This window comes from Neophocaena asiaeorientalis, unplaced genomic scaffold (genome assembly GCF_003031525.2).
Source record: "Neophocaena asiaeorientalis asiaeorientalis breed wild unplaced genomic scaffold, Neophocaena_asiaeorientalis_V1.1 scaffold116, whole genome shotgun sequence".
NCBI classification, from domain to species: Eukaryota; Metazoa; Chordata; class Mammalia; order Artiodactyla; family Phocoenidae; genus Neophocaena; species Neophocaena asiaeorientalis.
In genome coordinates, this window is record NW_020174561.1 from 4,474,010 (window position 1) to 4,493,703 (window position 19,694).

The window sequence follows — 19,694 nt, forward strand, 5'->3', positions numbered from 1 at the left end:
TGGCAATCATCACCTCAATTTGGTGGTAGAGTATCCAGTTAGGAATGAATACTGAACTCACAAGAGAGATGTTGTTCACAAGGAACTCCATTTAACAGCAGCAAAACTCCAGTTTTGGAGCTGGGATCTGGGACAAAATTCCATATGATGGACATTCTGGGGCAGAAGAGCCCTCACAAATGATGCCAAGATTCTGAGTGAGGTAATGGGTTGAAACCAGGAAGAGATACCAGGCTCTCCTTTAACAACATAAAGCAGCAGGGAGACCAATAACAAAGACCTACAGAAATCATCTGTAGATAATTGGATTCCAGATCTAGCAGAGGAACTTAATTGTAAGTCCCATTGTATAGGGCATCGGCAGCTGTTGATAACTTCCTGCCCAAATTTGAGTTGGCTCAGTTAACTAGAGCTGGACTGAGCCTTCAGTGGACCTTTAAACAATAGATGAGTCTAATGAATCTTGTTGAGTAAAATAGAATCAAAGATCATTTCTGCAGTGCTGCACTGCTATGCCACTTTGTGATTCAGGGGATGATAAATGGGTCATGCTGAGTAGAACAGCAAATGGACTCTGGAGAGGATACTGCCAGCAAAGAGCAACAGCCATAGAGAAAATGCCTCACAAATGAAAGGACTACCTGCACCTTGACAACATGTGTTTTATGCTATGTGACTTCAAATGATTTTAAGAACTGCTTTGTTTTGCTCAATAGAGCAATGTCTAATTGTTTTAATTAACTGGAAAAATGAATTGCTGAGTGAGGTTAAAAAGAAAAGAAAATGCATTGTAAACATTATGAGGAAAGAGATAAAAATCAGAATGATGGTCAAAAGACTTTTATTATAAAACTTGTGTTTTATTCAATAGTTGGCCAGTTTCATCTTAATTTTATGTCAGTTAAGCATTGATGTTTACCCTTTCCCTAGGGTATAACAGTTCTTGCATACAAAGAAAATGTACATTATATTAACAATGGAGAATAACTCTAAAATGATACCTTAGATGAAGAACTTTTTCCTTGCTTTCTTGTTTTCTTCCTCAAGCTTTAATATTTGTCTAAAAACTTTTATTTTGTGCTAGCTCAGTATCTAGAAAAGATTTTTGACTATAGCAATTCAAGGAGAGCACCAAACTTTATAATATATTACTTCAGGGCTTGTCTCTAGGCAAGAAGCAGGAATGGTTGGTACTAATGGGAGCAGAAAGGTGCTGAAAGAAAACCAGCTCATGGCATTATGAATCATAGGGCTCTTAAAACATTTATAAATGGGTGAAAAGACTTGGGGCTGACATGAATTATGAGTCTCATTATGGCACTATAATAACTCCAGCAATGCTTCAGAGGGGCATGACACCTCCCAAGAAAAGTGGTAAGACTTCCATTACATTACTTTTCTGCTGGTAGTTGGCTATGGTCAAGGTGGGCTATGATCTGTATCCCTGGAGTACACATGGCAACATATCTTTGCATATAAATGTTGGTCAAGATCCTGCAAGACTCCTTTCTTCTAAGTGCCAAGCATTACTCTTGACCTTCAAGAAATATTAACAGGCCCTAGAGTGAGGACAGCATTTCCAATCTTTCCATTTCTTTAAATAGCACTTAGGGAGGCTACAATGCTCCTATTCTTTTCCACATGCCGATAGACACTCAGCAATATTGAAAAAAGATATTTCCCAGAAAAAAAAATATATTAGTTACTTACAGTACTTGTGAAAAGAAAAAAAAGTGGTGAGCTCCTTATTAGTGCAAATATAAAGGCTCTTAGAATTAGCACATTCTTGATTTTTATCATCTCAATTCAGCCTAGGCTAACATAACTTCACTAATTATTGAAGTGGGTGAATTGAGAGAAAAGACTGTCTGAAGTAATTAAAAGACTGCATTATCAATCCTTTCCTAGAAAAATTTGTATTATTTTCAAGTAAATAGGCTTATCAAAGCATGGCTTTAAGCAATGGCATGTGTTTTTGCTTTCAGTGTTTCCATTACATTTTTGTATGCACACAAATATTTCTAAAATAGCTGCAAAACGTGTGTTAGCTTAAGGAGGCAAACATTCTGCTTGGAAATTCACTTATGCTATTCCTGTGTTAAGACTCTCTACACACACACACATACCTCTAGTGTGTGTATATTTATCTATCTATCTATCTCCTACCAACTGTGATGATGACCAATTAGAATTATTGTGATTTCAGTGTGTGGCAGGGATACTGCTATATGGTTGCAAAACTTCTTTTTCCTCTTAGGACAAAACGTAGACTTTGAGAGTCCAGCCTCTTTTCAGTGACATAGGGTCATGTTACTGAGTTCTGGTCTTTAAATGTGAGTGGGGGTGATATTTGCTACTTCCAGCCTGGCCTATAGGAACATCCTGACTGATACTTTTTGCTCCCTTTTTTTGTCTCACCAGCTGAACGGAATACGGTAGAGGACTCCAAGGCCTTAGGAAACTGGGAAGCTACCAGATCAAAAGGATCCTAGGTGCCTGAATAATGCCACAACTCCTTGCTGACCCACATCTGATATAAAGTAAGTGACAAACATTTATTATGTTAAGTCACTGAGATTTGGGAGTTATTTGCAATACGTAGTTGTTAGCTTACCCTAGTGAATTAATAATAAATACAGTTTTTAATTTAAAATGTGTGAAAATATGAACTCAAAATATTCCTGTTTAAGACACACAGCAAAATTGAAGACGTATTTTCCTCCTTTTGTCATGTGTTACAGGAATGTCTTCTCAGAGATCTGTAGACTTTCATTTATTAGAAAATTGTGCTATTAGAGAGAGAAATTATCGGACCAAATTAAGCAATTCTTAGAAGAAAGTACATCCAGGAACGTGGTTTTGCACATACTCAGGGGCACAAGTCCTGTCACTATTTGGATCCCATCCTCCATCACTTCATTTATCCCTGGACCTTGTTTTCTACCGCTCTCTCAGCCTCTCAGCGTTCCAGTCCCATTGCTATTCCTAGGTGTCAGTATTCAATATCTGACCACACACCATCAGAGAATCTCTGTCCTCCACTTTCCTTTCCTTTTCTATTACAACTAGAAAAGGACTTTGGTTAGTTTGTGGAATGACAGCTACGATTAGTATGTGGGCTTTAGCATGTTCATTGGGATTTGCTGCACTAATCAGACTAGCTTGTAGACTATGAAAGGCTTTTCTTGTAGTGATTAGTATCTACATGCTTTCTGTGTGACTTATCGGTACAGAAGACCTGAATCACTGTAATAACCACAAAAGACGTTACAGAGAAGAGAAAAATAACGTTTTTACTTTGAAAACTGCCATAGACTATAAAGCTCATTTTTGTATATTTAAATCCTAAGATATGAATACATAAAGCACATACATACATATACAATTAAGAACTTCATCTAGCTCTCTCGCCTCCTGCCAAGATGACCAAGAAAAGAAGGAATAATGGTCGTGCCATAAAGGGCCGCGGCCACGTGCAGCCTGTTCGCTGCACCAGCTGTGCCTGATGCGTGCCCAAGGATCAGGCCATTGAGAAGTTCGTCATTCAGAACATCATAGAGGCCGCAGCCGTCAGGGACATTTCTGAAGCGAGTGTTTTCGACGCCTATGTGCTTCCCAATCTGTATGTGAAACTGCATTACTGCATGAGTTGTGCCATTCACAGCCAGGTAGTCGGGAATCGTTCTCGGGAAGCCCGGAAGGACCGAACACCTCCACCCTGATTTAGACCTGCGGGTGCTGCCCCACGACCTCCACCAAAGCCCATGGAAAGAGCTAAGTCCTTAAAGACTAAAGAAAGACAATAAAGTGGAAATTATACTTAAAAAAAGAAAAAGAAATTCGTCTATAATATTTCTAATGATTTCATAAAAGTAAAGTAGGGTTATTTTCTTAAATTATGAGTCCTTATGCTTTCCTTCAGTAAGAACTCTACTTGTTTCCCAGAAAGCTTTACATCTCCCTAAAATTCACATGTTGAAGTCTTAACCCCCCAGAACTTCAGAATGTGACCTTATTTGTAACTAGGGTCATTGCAGATGTAAGTGGTTAAGGTGGGGTCACACTGGAATAGGATGGGTCCCTATTCCAATATGACTGGTGTCCTGATTAAAAGGGGAAATCTGGAGACAGACACACACACAGGGAGACCAGCCATATGAAGACAGAGATCAGCCAAGGGACAGTTTGCCAGCAAACCACCAGAAGCTAGGACAGAGGCATGGGACAGATTCTCCCTCCCAGCCCTCCGAAGGAACCAACCTCAGAGTGATATCAACAAGATGGTGGAACAGGAAGTCTCCTGCTTATCTCTCCCCAACTCAGCAACAATAAATTGGCAACCATCCATAGGCAAAAGTGCCTTTGTGAGAGATTGGGATCCAAGTAAGAGACTGTGAAACCCTGGTAGAGCCCAAGACCAAAGAGGGCTGTTTTGAAAAGGCAGCCCATGCGCAGGTGGCAGACTTTCCAATTGTCCCAGCTACAGACTCGAAAGTAGCCCTGTCTCCCCGTGGACTCCTCTACAGCCCCATTTGGCATTGTCCTGCCACAACACCATCTGCCAGAGGACTGCGCAGGAGTCACACCTGCCTATGCCCCAGGTGTCTGGCCAGCCAACCTCAGTCCTGGCTGTGGACCCTGAAGTGGTGTGTGATCCAGCTCCAACCCCTCTCAGGATGCTAGTCCTGACTCTCCAGGCAACCCCCCCTCCACCGCCTGGGGAGACATGTCTATCTGTGCTCTGAGGCAGGACCTCCAACCTAGGTCCAGCTGCAAATCCTGAACTAGCCCTGTAATTTGGCTTTAGCCCCTCTTAGCCATGAACCAGGAATACTCCTGCCCATCCAGGGACCCACCAGGAGACACACCCTTGTAAGACCTGGAGGTAGGCCTGCTGACCTGGGTCCAACTGCAGATGTTAAAGGGGCCCTGACACCTGCCTCCAGGCCCTCACAGCCATAGTCCAGGAGCAGTAATGTCTGCCCAGGGACCTCTTCCAGCTTCTGGTGGCTCTTCATATTCCTTGGCTTGTGGCAGCATAATTCCACTCTCTACCTTCATCTTCACATAGTCTTCCTCCCTGTGTCTCAAGTCCCCCATCTCCTTTTCTCTTTTAAGGATACAAATCATTGGATTTATGTAGGGCCCATCTTAAATCCTGGATGATCTCATCTTGAGATTCTTAAATAATCACATCTACAAAGATCCTACAAAGGTCACACTCACAGGAAGTGGGGATTAGGGCTTTCCATATCTTTTGGGGGGCCATTATTCAACCCCCCAACTACAACATCTTAAAATAGATGATAACTGGTAATCAATAAACCTTGGGTATTTAGAGAGTGCTGAAAATATGCAGTGTAACTGCTAAACAAGGACTTTTGAAATAGAAGATAATTTTTGTAATACTGCAAGGGAAATTCTAATAATAGTCTATAACTAAAAATACTAGTCTATCTCAGCAAAACTTGGGAGTAGAGGAGAATAGGAAAGTTTAGGGAAATGAAAGTGTTTCAAAACTGCTAACTTGTTGGAGGGAGGATGAAAGCAGTGGGAAAGTAGAACAGCTTGTTGGGGAAATAGTTGAAGGCTTGTTTTCTAATATTAGAGAACTAAGTGCTATATTATGAGATTCAGAAAAGAAAAGGGAATTTTCTGCCTTTTAACAAGGGAGAAGAAGAAATGAGTGACAACTCTATCAACTCCTCCCCACTAAAAAACGAAGAAGGAAAGCAACATTGCAAACAGGTAATAGCATAATAAAAATGGAAGAAATAAAGTATATTAAGTAAATCATTAAAAAGGCAGTTGTACGAAAATTATTACATAAGTCTAATATAATTACAGTTAGGTTTTCAACAGGGATTTAAAAAAATATTGAGTTTCAATCATCTTAAAGTTCATATGGAAGAATAAATATCCCAGAAATTCTAGACAAACACAGAAATTGAGGAAGGGAGGGAGGAGGGGAGGCATTCAACTACTCAGCTGAGCTGAGTTGGTAGGAAACAGTGAAGACCTTACACTGAAATTAAATAAATGTAAAGCTACTGTTGGAAAAACTGTCAGAGAAGCAATACAGAAAATCCAGATATAAATCCCAGAATATATGAGAAGTTAATATGCATGCAACAAAGTTGGTACTTCAACTTATCTGAGGATGAGTTGAAAAGAATGTCCTCATGTATTCTAGTGTATAGGTGGCATAAATGTGAACTGTTACAACATCTATCGGTATCAGTCTGGTACTATTTACTAGATAATTCTACATAGCCATTGCACCCTTGGAAATCTACCCCATTAACTAAAAGCCTTGATGTAAGCTCTATGGACTGGATTACATCCCATCACAGAATTCATATGTTAAATTCCAAACCCTCAATGTGATGGTATTTGGAGACTGGGCCTTTGGGAGGTAGAGTTAAAAGAGGTCATAAGATTGGTGCTCTCATGATGGGGTTACTGTCCTTATGAGAAGGGATACTAGAGATATCTATGCACGGCAAAGATCAGATCAGGGTGAAGATTCAAGGTCTATAGATGCTTTGACCCTACCTACCTTTTTATGTTCAGTTCTTTGTTGTTTAATATTTATTGTTGTCTTCTCAACCAGATTATACATTTCATTCATTCATTCCACAAGCCTATCTAGAACATCCACCATGTGCCAAGCACTATACTAGATACTGAATATAAAAGTATATCTTTAAAAAAGTATACCTAAAACATAGTCCTTGACTTTTAGAAAATTTCAGTCTGGAAGAGGGAAAATTCAAATCTGTAATTATTTCAAGGTACAGTACTGTGATGTGTGCTGTCATTTTACCATCAGAGTTCATATATCTTTGACAAAAGTATATCATTCTACACATAACCTGATAGGCACATAGTACTTCTTGATAGATAACTTTGTCTGAATTCATAAATAATTCTTAAATTGTTATTCTATTGAAAGTTTTAATGAAATATTTATAGATATGTAAAGGTAGCCTATTACCTAAATACAACCACACACTTCACTTGATTTTACATGGTGGCATAAAAGTCACTGAATTGGGGCTTCCCTGGTGGCACAGTGGCTGAGAGTCCGCCTGCCGATGCAGGGGACATGGGTTCGTGCCCCGGTCCGGGAAGATCCCACATGCCGCGGAGCGGGTGGGCCCGTGAGCCATGGCCGCTGAGCCTGCGCGTCCGGAGCCTGTGCTCCGCAACGGGAGAGGCCACAACAGTGAGAGGCCCGCGTACCGCAAAAAAAAAAAAAAAAGTCACTGAATTGAGAAAGCAAGGCAATCTTTTTGTAAAATAATTTTTAATTGAAGGGTAGTTTATTTACAATGTTGTGTTAGTTTCAGATGTACAGCAAAGTGAATAAGTTATACATATATATATACACATATATATATTCTTTTTCAGATTTTTTTCTGTTATGCATTACAAGATATTGAATGTAGTTCCCTGTGCTATATAGTAGGTCCTTGCTGTTTATCTATTTTATATATAATAGTGTGTACCTGTTAATCCCAAACTCCTAATTTATCTCTCCTCCCTGCCCCTTTCACCTTTGGTAACCATAAGATTGTTTTTTATGTCTGTGAGTCTGTTTCTGTTTTGTAAATAAGTTCATTTGTATCATTTTTTTAGATTCCACAAATAAGTGATATCATATTATATTTGTCTTTGTCTGGCTTACTTCACTTAGTATAACAATCTCTAGGTCCATCCACGTTGTTGCAAATGGCATTATTTCATTCTTTTTTAAGGCTGAGTAATATTCCATTGTATATATACCACATCTTCTTTTCCATTCATCTGTCAATGGACACTTAGGTTGCTTCCATGTTTTGACTATTGTAAGTAGTGCCGCTATGAACATTGGGGTGCATGTATCTTTTCAAATTCGTTTTCATCTTTTCTGGATATATGCTTAGGAGTGGGATTGCTGGATCATATGGTAACTCTATTTTTAGTTTTTTAAGGACCCTCCATACTGTTCTCCATAGAGGCAGCACCAATTTTCATTCCCACCAACAGTGTAGGAGGATTCCCTTTTCTTCACACCCTCTCCAGCATTTATTATTTGTAGACTTTCTGGTGATGGCCATTCTGACCCATGGAAGATGGTACCTCTTTGCCATTTTGCTTTGCATTTCTCTAATAATTAGCGATGTTGAGCATCTTTTCATGTGCCTGTTGGCCATCTGTATGTCTTCTTTGGGGAAATGTCTATTTAGGTCTTCTGCCCATTTTTTTGATTGGGTTATTTGGTTTTTGTTATTGAGTTTTATGAGCTGTTTGTATATTTTTAAAATGAAGCCCTTGTCAGTTGCATTGTTTGCGAATATTTTCTCCCAGTCCATAGGTTGTCTTTTCATTTTGTTTATGGTAGCTTTTGCTGTGCAAAAGCTTATAAGGTTGACTAGGTCCCATTTGTTTATTTTTGCTTTTATTTCTTTCGCCTTGGGAGAGTGACTTTAGGAAACAGTGGTATGATTTATGTCAGAGAATGTTTTACCTATGTTCTCTTCTAGGAGTTTTATGGTGTCATGTTTTATATTTAAGTCTTTAAGCCATTTTGAGTTTATTTTTGTGTATGGTGTGAGGGAGTGTTCTAACTTCATTGATTTACATGTAGGCAAAGGCAATCTTAATGACAGAGAGAGTAACAAAAGTTATGTGAGTAGCTTTGAAAAATAGTTTTGAATAAAACTGTTATGGGATTAATAGGTATTGTAAGAAGGTCTTAACTTGCCCTATTGACTAAACTTTCTGTTGAATTATAGCCATTTTAACAATGGAATAATACTAAAAACTAGGTAAATAACCTGTTGAATGTTTTTGCCCACTGTATACATACACAGTGGGTGTAACAATAAATATTTTGGTTAATGATGACAGTGGATTTGGGGCTTACAGATTGCTAGCAGTGATTCAGAACAGATTTGGAATTTGCACAAATATTCTAAGGTAACACCTTTCAATTTTAAGAATGATGTTGGGCCCTTGAGTGATACATATTTTTAAAAATATTTATTGTATTATGAAGATATTTACTATCAGCTCTGTATTGTGGGAGAGGCTGTATTACTCATTTCAGAGCAGCTAAATCATGGATTTAACTTTACTGAAGTCACTGCAAATAATTTGAACATGAAGTGATGTGGACACACCATTCCTTGATTCACATCAGAAATTAGGTCTCATTTCTTCCTTATGTGAAGGTATGTGTGTATACACTCCCCTCTGCTGGAAGCTAGGGATTATAGAGACACAATTCCATCACTGCTTGTGACAAATGCTAGAGAATGGGAAAAATTAGAATAAGTAAACTTCTAACTAACCTGATTTTACTCATTGTAATCTCTAGTTCATGAAAAATGGGCTTCAGATTATAGAAAAATTGGTTGAGAAGCCAGCAAGAGAAGATGTGTTTTGAACTATAAGTTTTGGATCATATCACATAAATATTCTAATATATTATAATAAATATAAATTTAGTAATTAAGTATTCTCATTTATAAATTTTTTTCAAAATGAAATAATTTCCTGGAAACCCACAACTCCTGTATAAATTGAAAAAACTATATTCTTGAACAACAAAGTTAAGGTGTATTAGCTTTGGCCATGAAGACCTTCATCATGCCCAGCTAAAGTACTAAGTGATCTCCAACCACTCCTAGAATATCAACCTTTATAACAAGTGAGAAAGGAAGAGAAACATGAAATAATTTCCTTATATGCCTCTATCAAAAACTTCTTTAATGTTTCTTATTATTTTGTTTGTTTTGGAGCTCAGGTGCAGAGAGTTGGAGTAATCATACTCCTTATTCCACAGTGCACTATCATCCTTGGTTCTTGAAGAGTCTTTCAAAACTTCTCTCTCAGTTTAACCACCCACCAGCAGTGCAAGAGTTCCCTTCTACCCACACCCTCACCATCACTTGGTGTTTTCTGCCTCTCTACATTAGTAAAATGGGAGGAGAGCAATTTTTACCTGAAACTAAGATTATCTGCCTTGACCCTGAACAGATTTTATAACACATGGAATTTGAGAGTGATCAATTAATATGAGGAAGTTTTTTCTCATATAATATTAAAAAGATTTTCATGTAATATTCTCTCATTACCTACAGAGAAGATACATAGAGAACATAGAATTTGAATATTTCCTAGAAAATATGTTCCAACATATCTAAAATGTCCAGGTCTCAACACAAAATTATGAGACATGCAAAAAATGGGAAAATGTGACCTATATATAGTCAATAGAAACTGCCTTTAAAGGAGCCCAGATAGTGGATTTAGCAAACAGTAACTTTAAATCAACTATTCAAATATATTCAAAGAACCAAAAGAAACCATGCTTAAAGAATTGAGGGAAGACTTCAATGTATCATCAAATAGAGAACATCAATAAAGAGATAGGAATTATTTAAAAAAACTAAGTCGAAATTCTGGAGTTGAACAACAACCAAAATGAAAAATTCAGTAAAGGGGCTCAGTAGTAGACTTGAGCTGGCAGAAAAAAGAATCAGTGAACTTAAAGAAGATATATGGGAATTGTGCAATCTAAAGAATAGAGAGAGAGAAGAATGAAGAAAAATAAACAGAACTTCAGAGAAATGGAAGAAAACTTTAAGTGCATTAATGGGAGTATCCAGGGGAGAAAAGGACAGAAATATTTTTTTGAAAAACTGAAAACTTCCCAAATTATATGAAATACATTAATCTAAACATTCAAAATGTGGAAAAAACTAAGTATATTAAATGCACAGAGGTCCACATCAAGACCCATCATAGTCGAAATGTTAGAAGACAAAGACAAAGAACAAATCTTGAAAACACACACAAGGGAACCAATAAGATTCATGGCTGACTTTCCATCAGAAACATGAAAGACTGAAAGTAAAATAATTGTCAGCTGAGAACCTTATATTCAGCAAAAGTATCTTTTATAAAAGAGGGCAAATAAATCCATTGCCAGATTAAAAAAAAAACCTAAAAGAATTTGTTAATATTAGATCTGTCTTACAATAAATACTTAAAGAATTTCTTCAGACTTAAAGCAAGTGACACCAGGCAATAATTCAAATCCACATTAAAAAAAAACAAGAGTGCCAATAGAAAAGTTAGGAAATGAAAAACATCAGTCCTGGCCTTGAGACATGGTAAGCAGGCTCTAAAAAGATACATATTTTTTGATCCAGAAATTCACAACCAGGAATTTATTTTACAGAAATAATGAAGGCTTCAGAACTTTGGCTACAAGAATGTACATCATCATGTTTAAAACAGTGAAAAACTTCCTACCATGAGAAATTGGTTTAATCAAATGTACAACATCTATACAATGGAGTGCTATGTAGCTATGAAAAAGATGATACAGAACTAGAAACAAACAGAATCTTGATAATATTGCCTTTGAGTTTTATTTTTCCTGGTTGAAAACTGTAGTCTTAGCCTGTCTTTGTTGGAGGAAGCTGTTCCATTCTCATAGTCATTTGTGATCCTCTTCATGGTTCTACTAAATCTGTCTCAATTCTGTGAACAAATTAAATGAGTGAATTTTAACCCTATTAATGGAGACAAGTAAACTACTGGTTCGCTGATCTCGACCACATTTATTAATCTTGATGAAGGATCCACAATCTTTAGAAGACTCAAACAACTTCTAAAGCATAAAGAAAAATCCCCAACATTGACTTACACAAGGGTAAGGAAAGTAACCCAGAACAGATACTGTTATGATTATTGAAATTTCAATCCCGATTTTGTTTCCTTTGTCTCTAAATATGTTAAATTATTTGTTAAACCAGAACCTTAAGATACTTTCTAACATTTTAGAACCTGGAATTAAATGAAATATTTTAATTAATTTTACTTCCATCTTTTAAATGTTTCTGTAAGATACAGGATGACCAATTTTTAAACCAAAACAAAGAGGAGTAGAAAAATACTTTCTTAAAAAAAAGTTCACATTTAAGTAAGACAGATCAATTCAAACGATTTTACAGAATAGTTAGGTAACAAGATTTAACCTCAAATAAATTTTCCTATGGTTCCTTTTACCCCTCAAAGAAATGACTGGACATCCCATTACCATTAATACCAAAAAAAAAAAAAAAAGGGTGTTTATGGGGACAAATGACCTAAGCTCTATTTTAGGGAGGTCCTGCTATGATGAGATTGAGTTATGCCAAAAATACTTTTGAAACACAATATATATGACACTAACTTGAAAGATGGAATTGAAGCTTAGAAAATGTTGAGGAAGTTGGATTTTAGTGATTATAACCTGTCTGGTTGATTAAGCCAATAAATCTCTCTTCACAGTTGCTTAGACTGAACCTACTTAAAAGTATTTCTGTGATACTTGGCTCAGCATCAAATTACTCTTATCACAAACCTCACTCTTCCTGTTCCATAATTCTTCAATTAGTGGAGTCCCTGGCTAATTCCAATTCCTTTAATGGAAGAATAGTCCCAGTGACTGGTTTTCCCGGCTCTGAATCTCAGTTGCTCAGTGACTTTGGCACATGTTGTCTGATCTTCTAGACTATCCACTGTTTCCATCTCCACTTACATCCTTTCACTTGCTGGTGGCTCAGCGTTGTCCACGTGGGTAAACAGTCTGAATCCTGGACTTAGTTTTGCCCTGTGGATCACTTACATTTTCTTTCATGGATTGTACCTCAGTTTCATTCTTTTTGCTTGTGTCATCACCTGACCCTTATACTTGAATCAAATAAAGCTCTTGTCTTCTGTTCCCATATTTATATTCCAGAGCTATTAACCAAATCTTTAACATCCCCCAGACTGAGTCCCCAGCATAATTCCTTGATTATCAGTTAGAAACAATGTCTTGCCCAGAATTTTTTGTATGCTCCATAATGACACTGCTGTTGATAAAATACCTCATCTCCATATATACTTGAGTTCCCATTAAAAAGTATTGTAAGTATTGTTACACTTATCATCAGAAAAGAATAAAGCATTCAGTTGCATATGGCACTGTTAGATGCTTTAAAAGAGTAAATTTGACAGCACTGGTTCCTATCGCTCAAGAAGTTGTGATTAAAAAGGAGATATAGGCACACATATTTTAAAATAAGATTCTACATTAGCTTGAGGAGAGTAATTTATTATAATTATAGTCCAAGGGCTTTAGTAGGACCCACCAGAGATGATGGATGATGGTTCAGTATCATCCCATTTCAAGAAGTTTATTAAATGTATCTATCAGTGTTTTTATGAGGACAGTGATCCATGGCACAGTGATGAAATGTAATTTTGCAGTAGATCCCTAAATCTGCCATGCTGCTTATCATTACCCTCACTATGTTTTCTTCCCTCTTTCTCACATTTCTGGAAAGTTTATTTCTTCAACTGGTGGTCACAGAATTTAAAGTACATGATTAAACCCAGTAGTCTTAATTATATAAATATGGTCCTTGGGTGCAAAAGAAAAGACTCAGCTCATGTCAGAGATGTTAGAGCACTAATATGGCAAATGTTTACCATTCTCTAGGCAGTGTCACGGCTTGGTAAAACAGGACTATAGGGAAGAACATTCTTTTTTTCCCCTTAGGCTTACAAGGTAAACTAAAGTGCCTGGCTGGCCCAGAAAAGAATCAAATCAGTTATAGAAAGAGTAAGTAATGATTTCCATTAATCAAGAAGAAATAGATGAGAACTTCTGTTATTGCAAAATAAAGAGGTCTGCCAATCCTCTCCACAAAAAATAAGAATAAAACTGGAAAAATAACTGATAAAAGTAACCAACGTTCTTGAAATCAACCAAAGGCAGATAAATTGAGATGCACTTATTCCTAAAAAATTTCTAGAGCTACAGGTAAGAATAGTACATGATTTCAAAGCAGCCATTATAAATATCTGCAAAGAATTAAGGGTAATTACATTCAGAAAGTGAAAATATGATACCAATGACTAAATACATAGGGAATTTCAATAAAGAAATTTAAATGTATGAAAGTAAACCAAACTGAAATTTAGATTTTAAAGTATAGTAACTGAAATGAAAGATTCACAAGATGGGCTCAATAGCAGATTTGAGATAAGAGAAGGTAAAAATAGATAACTGTAAAGTAGATCAACAGAAGCAATCCAATTTAAAGAACAGTGACAAAGGCTGAAGAAAAATGAACAGTCTCATAAACCTATTGAATTCCATGAAGCACATAAAAATATCTGTAAAGGCAGCTTCAGGAGAAGAGGAGAATAAAAGTGGGCAAAATAAATATTTGAAGAAATAATGGCTGAAAACATCCCTAGTTTGATGAAGAGCATTAATTTACACATCCAAGAAAATCATCAAACTTCAATTTAGATAAACACAAAGAGATCCACACCTCATAGTAAAACTACTGAAAGCTAAACACAAAAATAAAAACTTGAAGGCAGCAAGAACAAAATAATTCATCATGTACAAGGGAACAGCAATATGATTAACAGCTGACTTCTTATCAGAAACAGTAGAAATCAGAAGGCAGTAAACTGACATAGGCAAAGTGTTCAAAGAAGACAAACCTGTCACCCAAGACTTCTGTAATCAGCTAAACTTTTCTTCAAAAATGAAGGTGAAATATACACATTCACAGATAAAAACTAAAAGAATTTGTTGCCTGCAGACTTGGCCTACAACAAATACTGAAGGAAATTCTTTAGGTTGAAAGGAAATGACTACAGATATGAACTTGAGTCCACAGTAAGGAATAAGAAATGCTAGAAATGGTAAACAGGTAAATATAAAGAATTGTATATGCATATTTTTCTCTTCTCTCTGTTTTAAAACATAAGATTGTTAAATGCAATAATTATAATACTGTGTTATTGGGATGTGTTTGTGTGTGTGTGACAATTATAGCAAAGAATGGAGGAAGAAATGGCATTATATTGGAGCAAATTTTTTATATTTTACAAATGTTAAGTCAGCATTAAACTCAAGTAGACTGAGATAAGTTGAAAAAGTATATTGTAATACTAAGAACAAACACAGATAGATGGATAAGCAGACAGAAAGATCAAAAAAAAAACTGTGAGAAATGGAATTAAAATGGTAAATTAAAACTTTTACACAAAAGAAGAAAGTAAAAGTGGAACAAAGAAACAAAAACATGAGACATAAAAGAATAAATAGCAAGATAGTAGATGGAAATCCAAACGTATTAATAATTGGTTTAAATGTGAACTGACTAAACACTTCAACGGAAAAGCAGAGGCTGTCAGACTGCATAAAAAGCAGTATCCAAAGATATGTTGTCTAGAAGAGGCACACATTATATTCAAAGACACAAATAAGTTAAAAAGATACACCACACAAACAGTAACCATGAGAGTGGAGTTGAAGTGCCTATATTACCATCAGACAAAATTGAATTTAAGAAAATAAATGTTACTAGAGACAAAGAGGAACATTTCTTAAAAGGGTCAATAACATCTGAAAGATATACAAGTTATAAATGTACTTATACTTAACAACAGAGCCCAAAAGAGTAAAAAAAAAAAAAAAAAAAATTTGACAGAACTGAAAGGAGAAACAGAAAATTCAACAATTATAGTTGGATATTTTAATACTCCTCTTTCAGTAATTGATAAAATAACTAAGCAGTAAGTATATAAAAGAACTGAAAAACACTATCACCAAATATAGTCTACATAACTTGTAGAACACTCAAATCATCAGCATTAAAATACACACTCTTTTCCAGTGCACATGGAGCACTCTCCAGGGTACGCCATATGGTAAGCCGTAAAACAACAAATTTACAACAAGTTTAAAATGATTTATAATAAACTTTTAAATGATTGAAATCCTACAAAGTTTGGACTACAGATTTGAATTAGATATCAGTAAGAGAGAAATTGGAGAAATTCCCAAATATTTGGAAATTAAACAACATACTTCAAAATAATCCCTTGGTCAAAGAAAAAATCATTAGGGAAATTTAAAAATATGTATCTTAAACTAAATAATAAAAAAGTACAAAATATTAAAGTGTAATAAAAAAGTGATTCTTTTAAAAAAGATCAATAAAATTGATAAAACTTTACTTAGACTGATGAAGAAAACCATGAAGACACAAATCGTCAAAATCAAAAATGAAAGAGGGAACATCATTATAGACCCTACAGAAATTAAGAGGAAATATTAAGGAAATATCACAAACTGCATACCACAAACTGAAAAAATTAGATGAAATGGAAAAAAATCTTAGAAGGGCACAAATCACCAAAAGTTTCTCAAAGGTAAATAGGGGGAGAAAAAGCTGAACAAATGTATGTCAAGTAAAGACCTAGAACTGTAATTTAAAATATTCTGATTAAAGAAAAATAGCTCAGGCCCAAAAGACTTTACTTTTGAAGAAGAACTAATATTAATGCTACAAAGACTCTCAGAAACAGAAGAGGAGGGACCACCTACCATCTCATTTTATACGGACAGTATTACTCTAATACCAAAGACATCTCAGAAAGGAAAACTGCAGCTCAACATCCCTCGTGAAAAGATGCTAAAATCCTTTAAAAAATATTAGCAAACTTAATCCAGGAACGTAAAAAGTATTATATACCATGATCAACTAGTATTTATCCCAGGAATTCAAGGAGGGTTTAATACCCCAAAGTAAATATAATACACAATATTAATAGAATAAAGGACAAAAAAACACATGGCCATCCATCATAAAAGATGCAGATAAAGAATTTGACAAAATCATCAGCCATTAATCATAAAAACTCTAAACAACCTAATAATAGAAGGAAACTTCCTTAATTTGACAAAGGACAAGTAATCGTGTAAAAAATCACCTGTAAAAATCTGTAAAAAAAACCTATAGTCAACATCATACTTTAACTGTGAAAGACTGAATATTTCTCCATAAGATTAGGAATAATACAAGGTTGTGTGCTCTCACCACTCCTAGTCAACGTTGTACATAAGATTCTAATCAATGAAATAAGGCAAGAAAAAAATTCAAACTGTCTTTATTCACAGATAAAAACCCTAAAGAATCTACAAACAAACAAAAATTATTAGAATCAATAAGTGGTTTATTAAGTTCACAGGATACAAGATTAATATACATAGATTGATGATACATACATACTAATGACAAATAATCCAAAAATAAAAAAACAATTTCATTCACAGTAGCATCAAAAGTAGTAAAACACTATAAATAAATTTAACAAAAAATAGTAAGACCTCTATATTAAAACTACAAAATATTGTTGAGTGAATTTAAAAAATAACTAAGTAAATGCAGAAATGTACCATATTCATGGATTTCAAGTCTCGATAATGGTAAGATAGCAATTCTTTTCAGAGCGATATGAAGATTCAGTTAAGTCATTATCAAAGTCCCATACAATTTTTTTTGATAAATCAACAAGCTAATATTAAAATTTGTATGGAAATTCAAGGGACTTAAAATAGACAAAAGAATTTTGAAAAAACTTATGCTACCTAATTTCAAAACTTACGATAAAGCATTGTAACGATTCAATGGGAAAAGGATTATTTTTTCAACAAAAGGTGCTGGAACAATCAGATACCCATTTTGAAAAGTGAATGTAGTACCTTTTCAAGCACCATACAAAAAAAGAGCAGAGTTTGACAGTTACAACCCAGAAATTCCACTCCTAGGTATCTACCCAAGAGCAATGATAACATATGTGTGCACAAAGACTTATGCACAAATGTTCATAGCTGCATTATTCGTAATAGCCAAAAACCGGGGGAAAAAATCCAAATGTCCATTAACTTGTGAATGGATAACACAGTGCAGTATAACCATTGCAATATAACCATTATACGATGAAATGTTACCAGTGAAAAGAATAAACTGACCATACAACCACAAGAATAGACCTCAAGAAGCACGTTAAGTGAAAGCAGACAAACACAAAAGTCTATGTACTGCATGATTCCATTTACATGAAATTTTTAGAAAAGTCAAAACTAAACTCTATGGAAAACCAATCAGTGTTTCCCTGGGAGTGAGAGATGCAATCAATTGTAAACAAGTACAAAGGGTTTTAAGTGGCCATGGAAATGTTCTAAAAATGGATTGTGGTGATTATTGTACAAGTATATAATCTTAACTAAAAGTCATCAAGCTGTACATTAAGTATAGATAAATTGTTTTTTATATAAATACCTCAATAAATCTGTTAAAAGTGGGGGGAAAAAAGAAGAAACATAAAAATAGGTTCAGTTCTTTCTCCAAAATTTCCTAAGGAGCTCTTCTATTCCAAAGAGATTGTGTGAGCAAGTTACTAAACCAACTTTCCTCCTTAAGTTTTTTCCCCAGCAATAATTCTGTTCCTTCATTTCTCAAAAAGTACATTACCGTTCTTAGAATTTCTTTAACATTTTTCACTTCATATAATTTGGCTTTTTCTCCTCTCTATTGTCACTTTTCTAGCTTTTCTCTTCTATTAATCACTCCTTTCTTTGAAAGGAAAATTATCATATGATCAGGTGTTAAAGATCATATTCGGAGAATTATCCCCATCCACTACTTCATCAAATAAATCTCTTCTACCTAGATTCCAAATTGAATTATTTAATCCATTCATTTTTTATTGTCCATAAAATAAATAATCATGATCGTCACATCTGAATCAGCTGTGTGGTGAGTCATATCAATTTTTAAATAATCTGAAGTGAATGAATTAGCTAAAATGAAGCTGATGTACTTCAGCAAACATCAACAGTGCCAAAATTAAGTACCACCATGCAACTTCTTAAAAAATGATGGCTGTCCGGTCTAGCAAGTAATATCTGTGGGGATGCTACACGTTCAGTCTTTTTCATTCAACATTAGTCAATGTGCTCCAACCTGCTGCCAAGTAGTGCACAATGTTCAGGAGATGCCAAATCAGAAGAGAAAGTCCCCAAACTTGGAGAAACTCCCATTCAACTAGAAGCAGACATGATAAGACATAATTTGCTCTACACTATTACTCAGAACTATAATATGATATAAACAAAATGTTGGAATAGTTCAGAAATAATGGAATACTTTCTCAGTTCTTCTACTGCTCATCCTCAGTGCTACAAACTTCAACCAAATTTTTTTCCTGATTCCTTAGAAACTGAAGAGAAGGCAAGGAAAGGATTATCACAAATGTACCCCAGCAGAATGCTACTTATGGCAGTAGCAGCAACATATCCTTATTTAGATAGATCGTTTTTTATGATAGCTTAAATAAGATCAATATTTATTTATTTATGTTCACATAACAGTAGATATATAGATAGCTCAGTACACAGTATATATATATATATAGTACATAGTACATATATATCCTTAGGTTCTATAATCTGAAAATATTATCCTTATATACATATCTTCAGATTCTATAATGTGAAAATATCAGAAAGAGAATGGCTGGCCCAAACCACTCAGATTAGTGTCAGTTCTTTCATTAAGAGAAATTATTCAGAGACTATTGGATAAAAAAATGATTGAATACAAGCACCTACTTTTATTTCTTCTCCAGTCTTATTAAAACAATAATAAAGAGACCTTAAAAGGTATACACTCACGAGGATGTGAAAAACAGGAGAAAAGAGAACAGCAACAAAATTTTGGAAGACCTAAAGAAGAGAAGAAGATTTAGCTGCCCTCCCTCCAAAATGAATTTTAAACTGGCTATAGAGGGAGCCAAGA

General features: G+C 35.2%; 1 pseudogene; it reads left to right on the forward strand.

The window, feature by feature from the left end:
- Positions 1-3,422: 3,422 nt before the first annotated feature.
- Positions 3,423-3,751, forward strand: LOC112408228 (40S ribosomal protein S26-like; annotated as a pseudogene).
- The last annotated feature ends 15,943 nt before the right edge of the window (positions 3,752-19,694 follow it).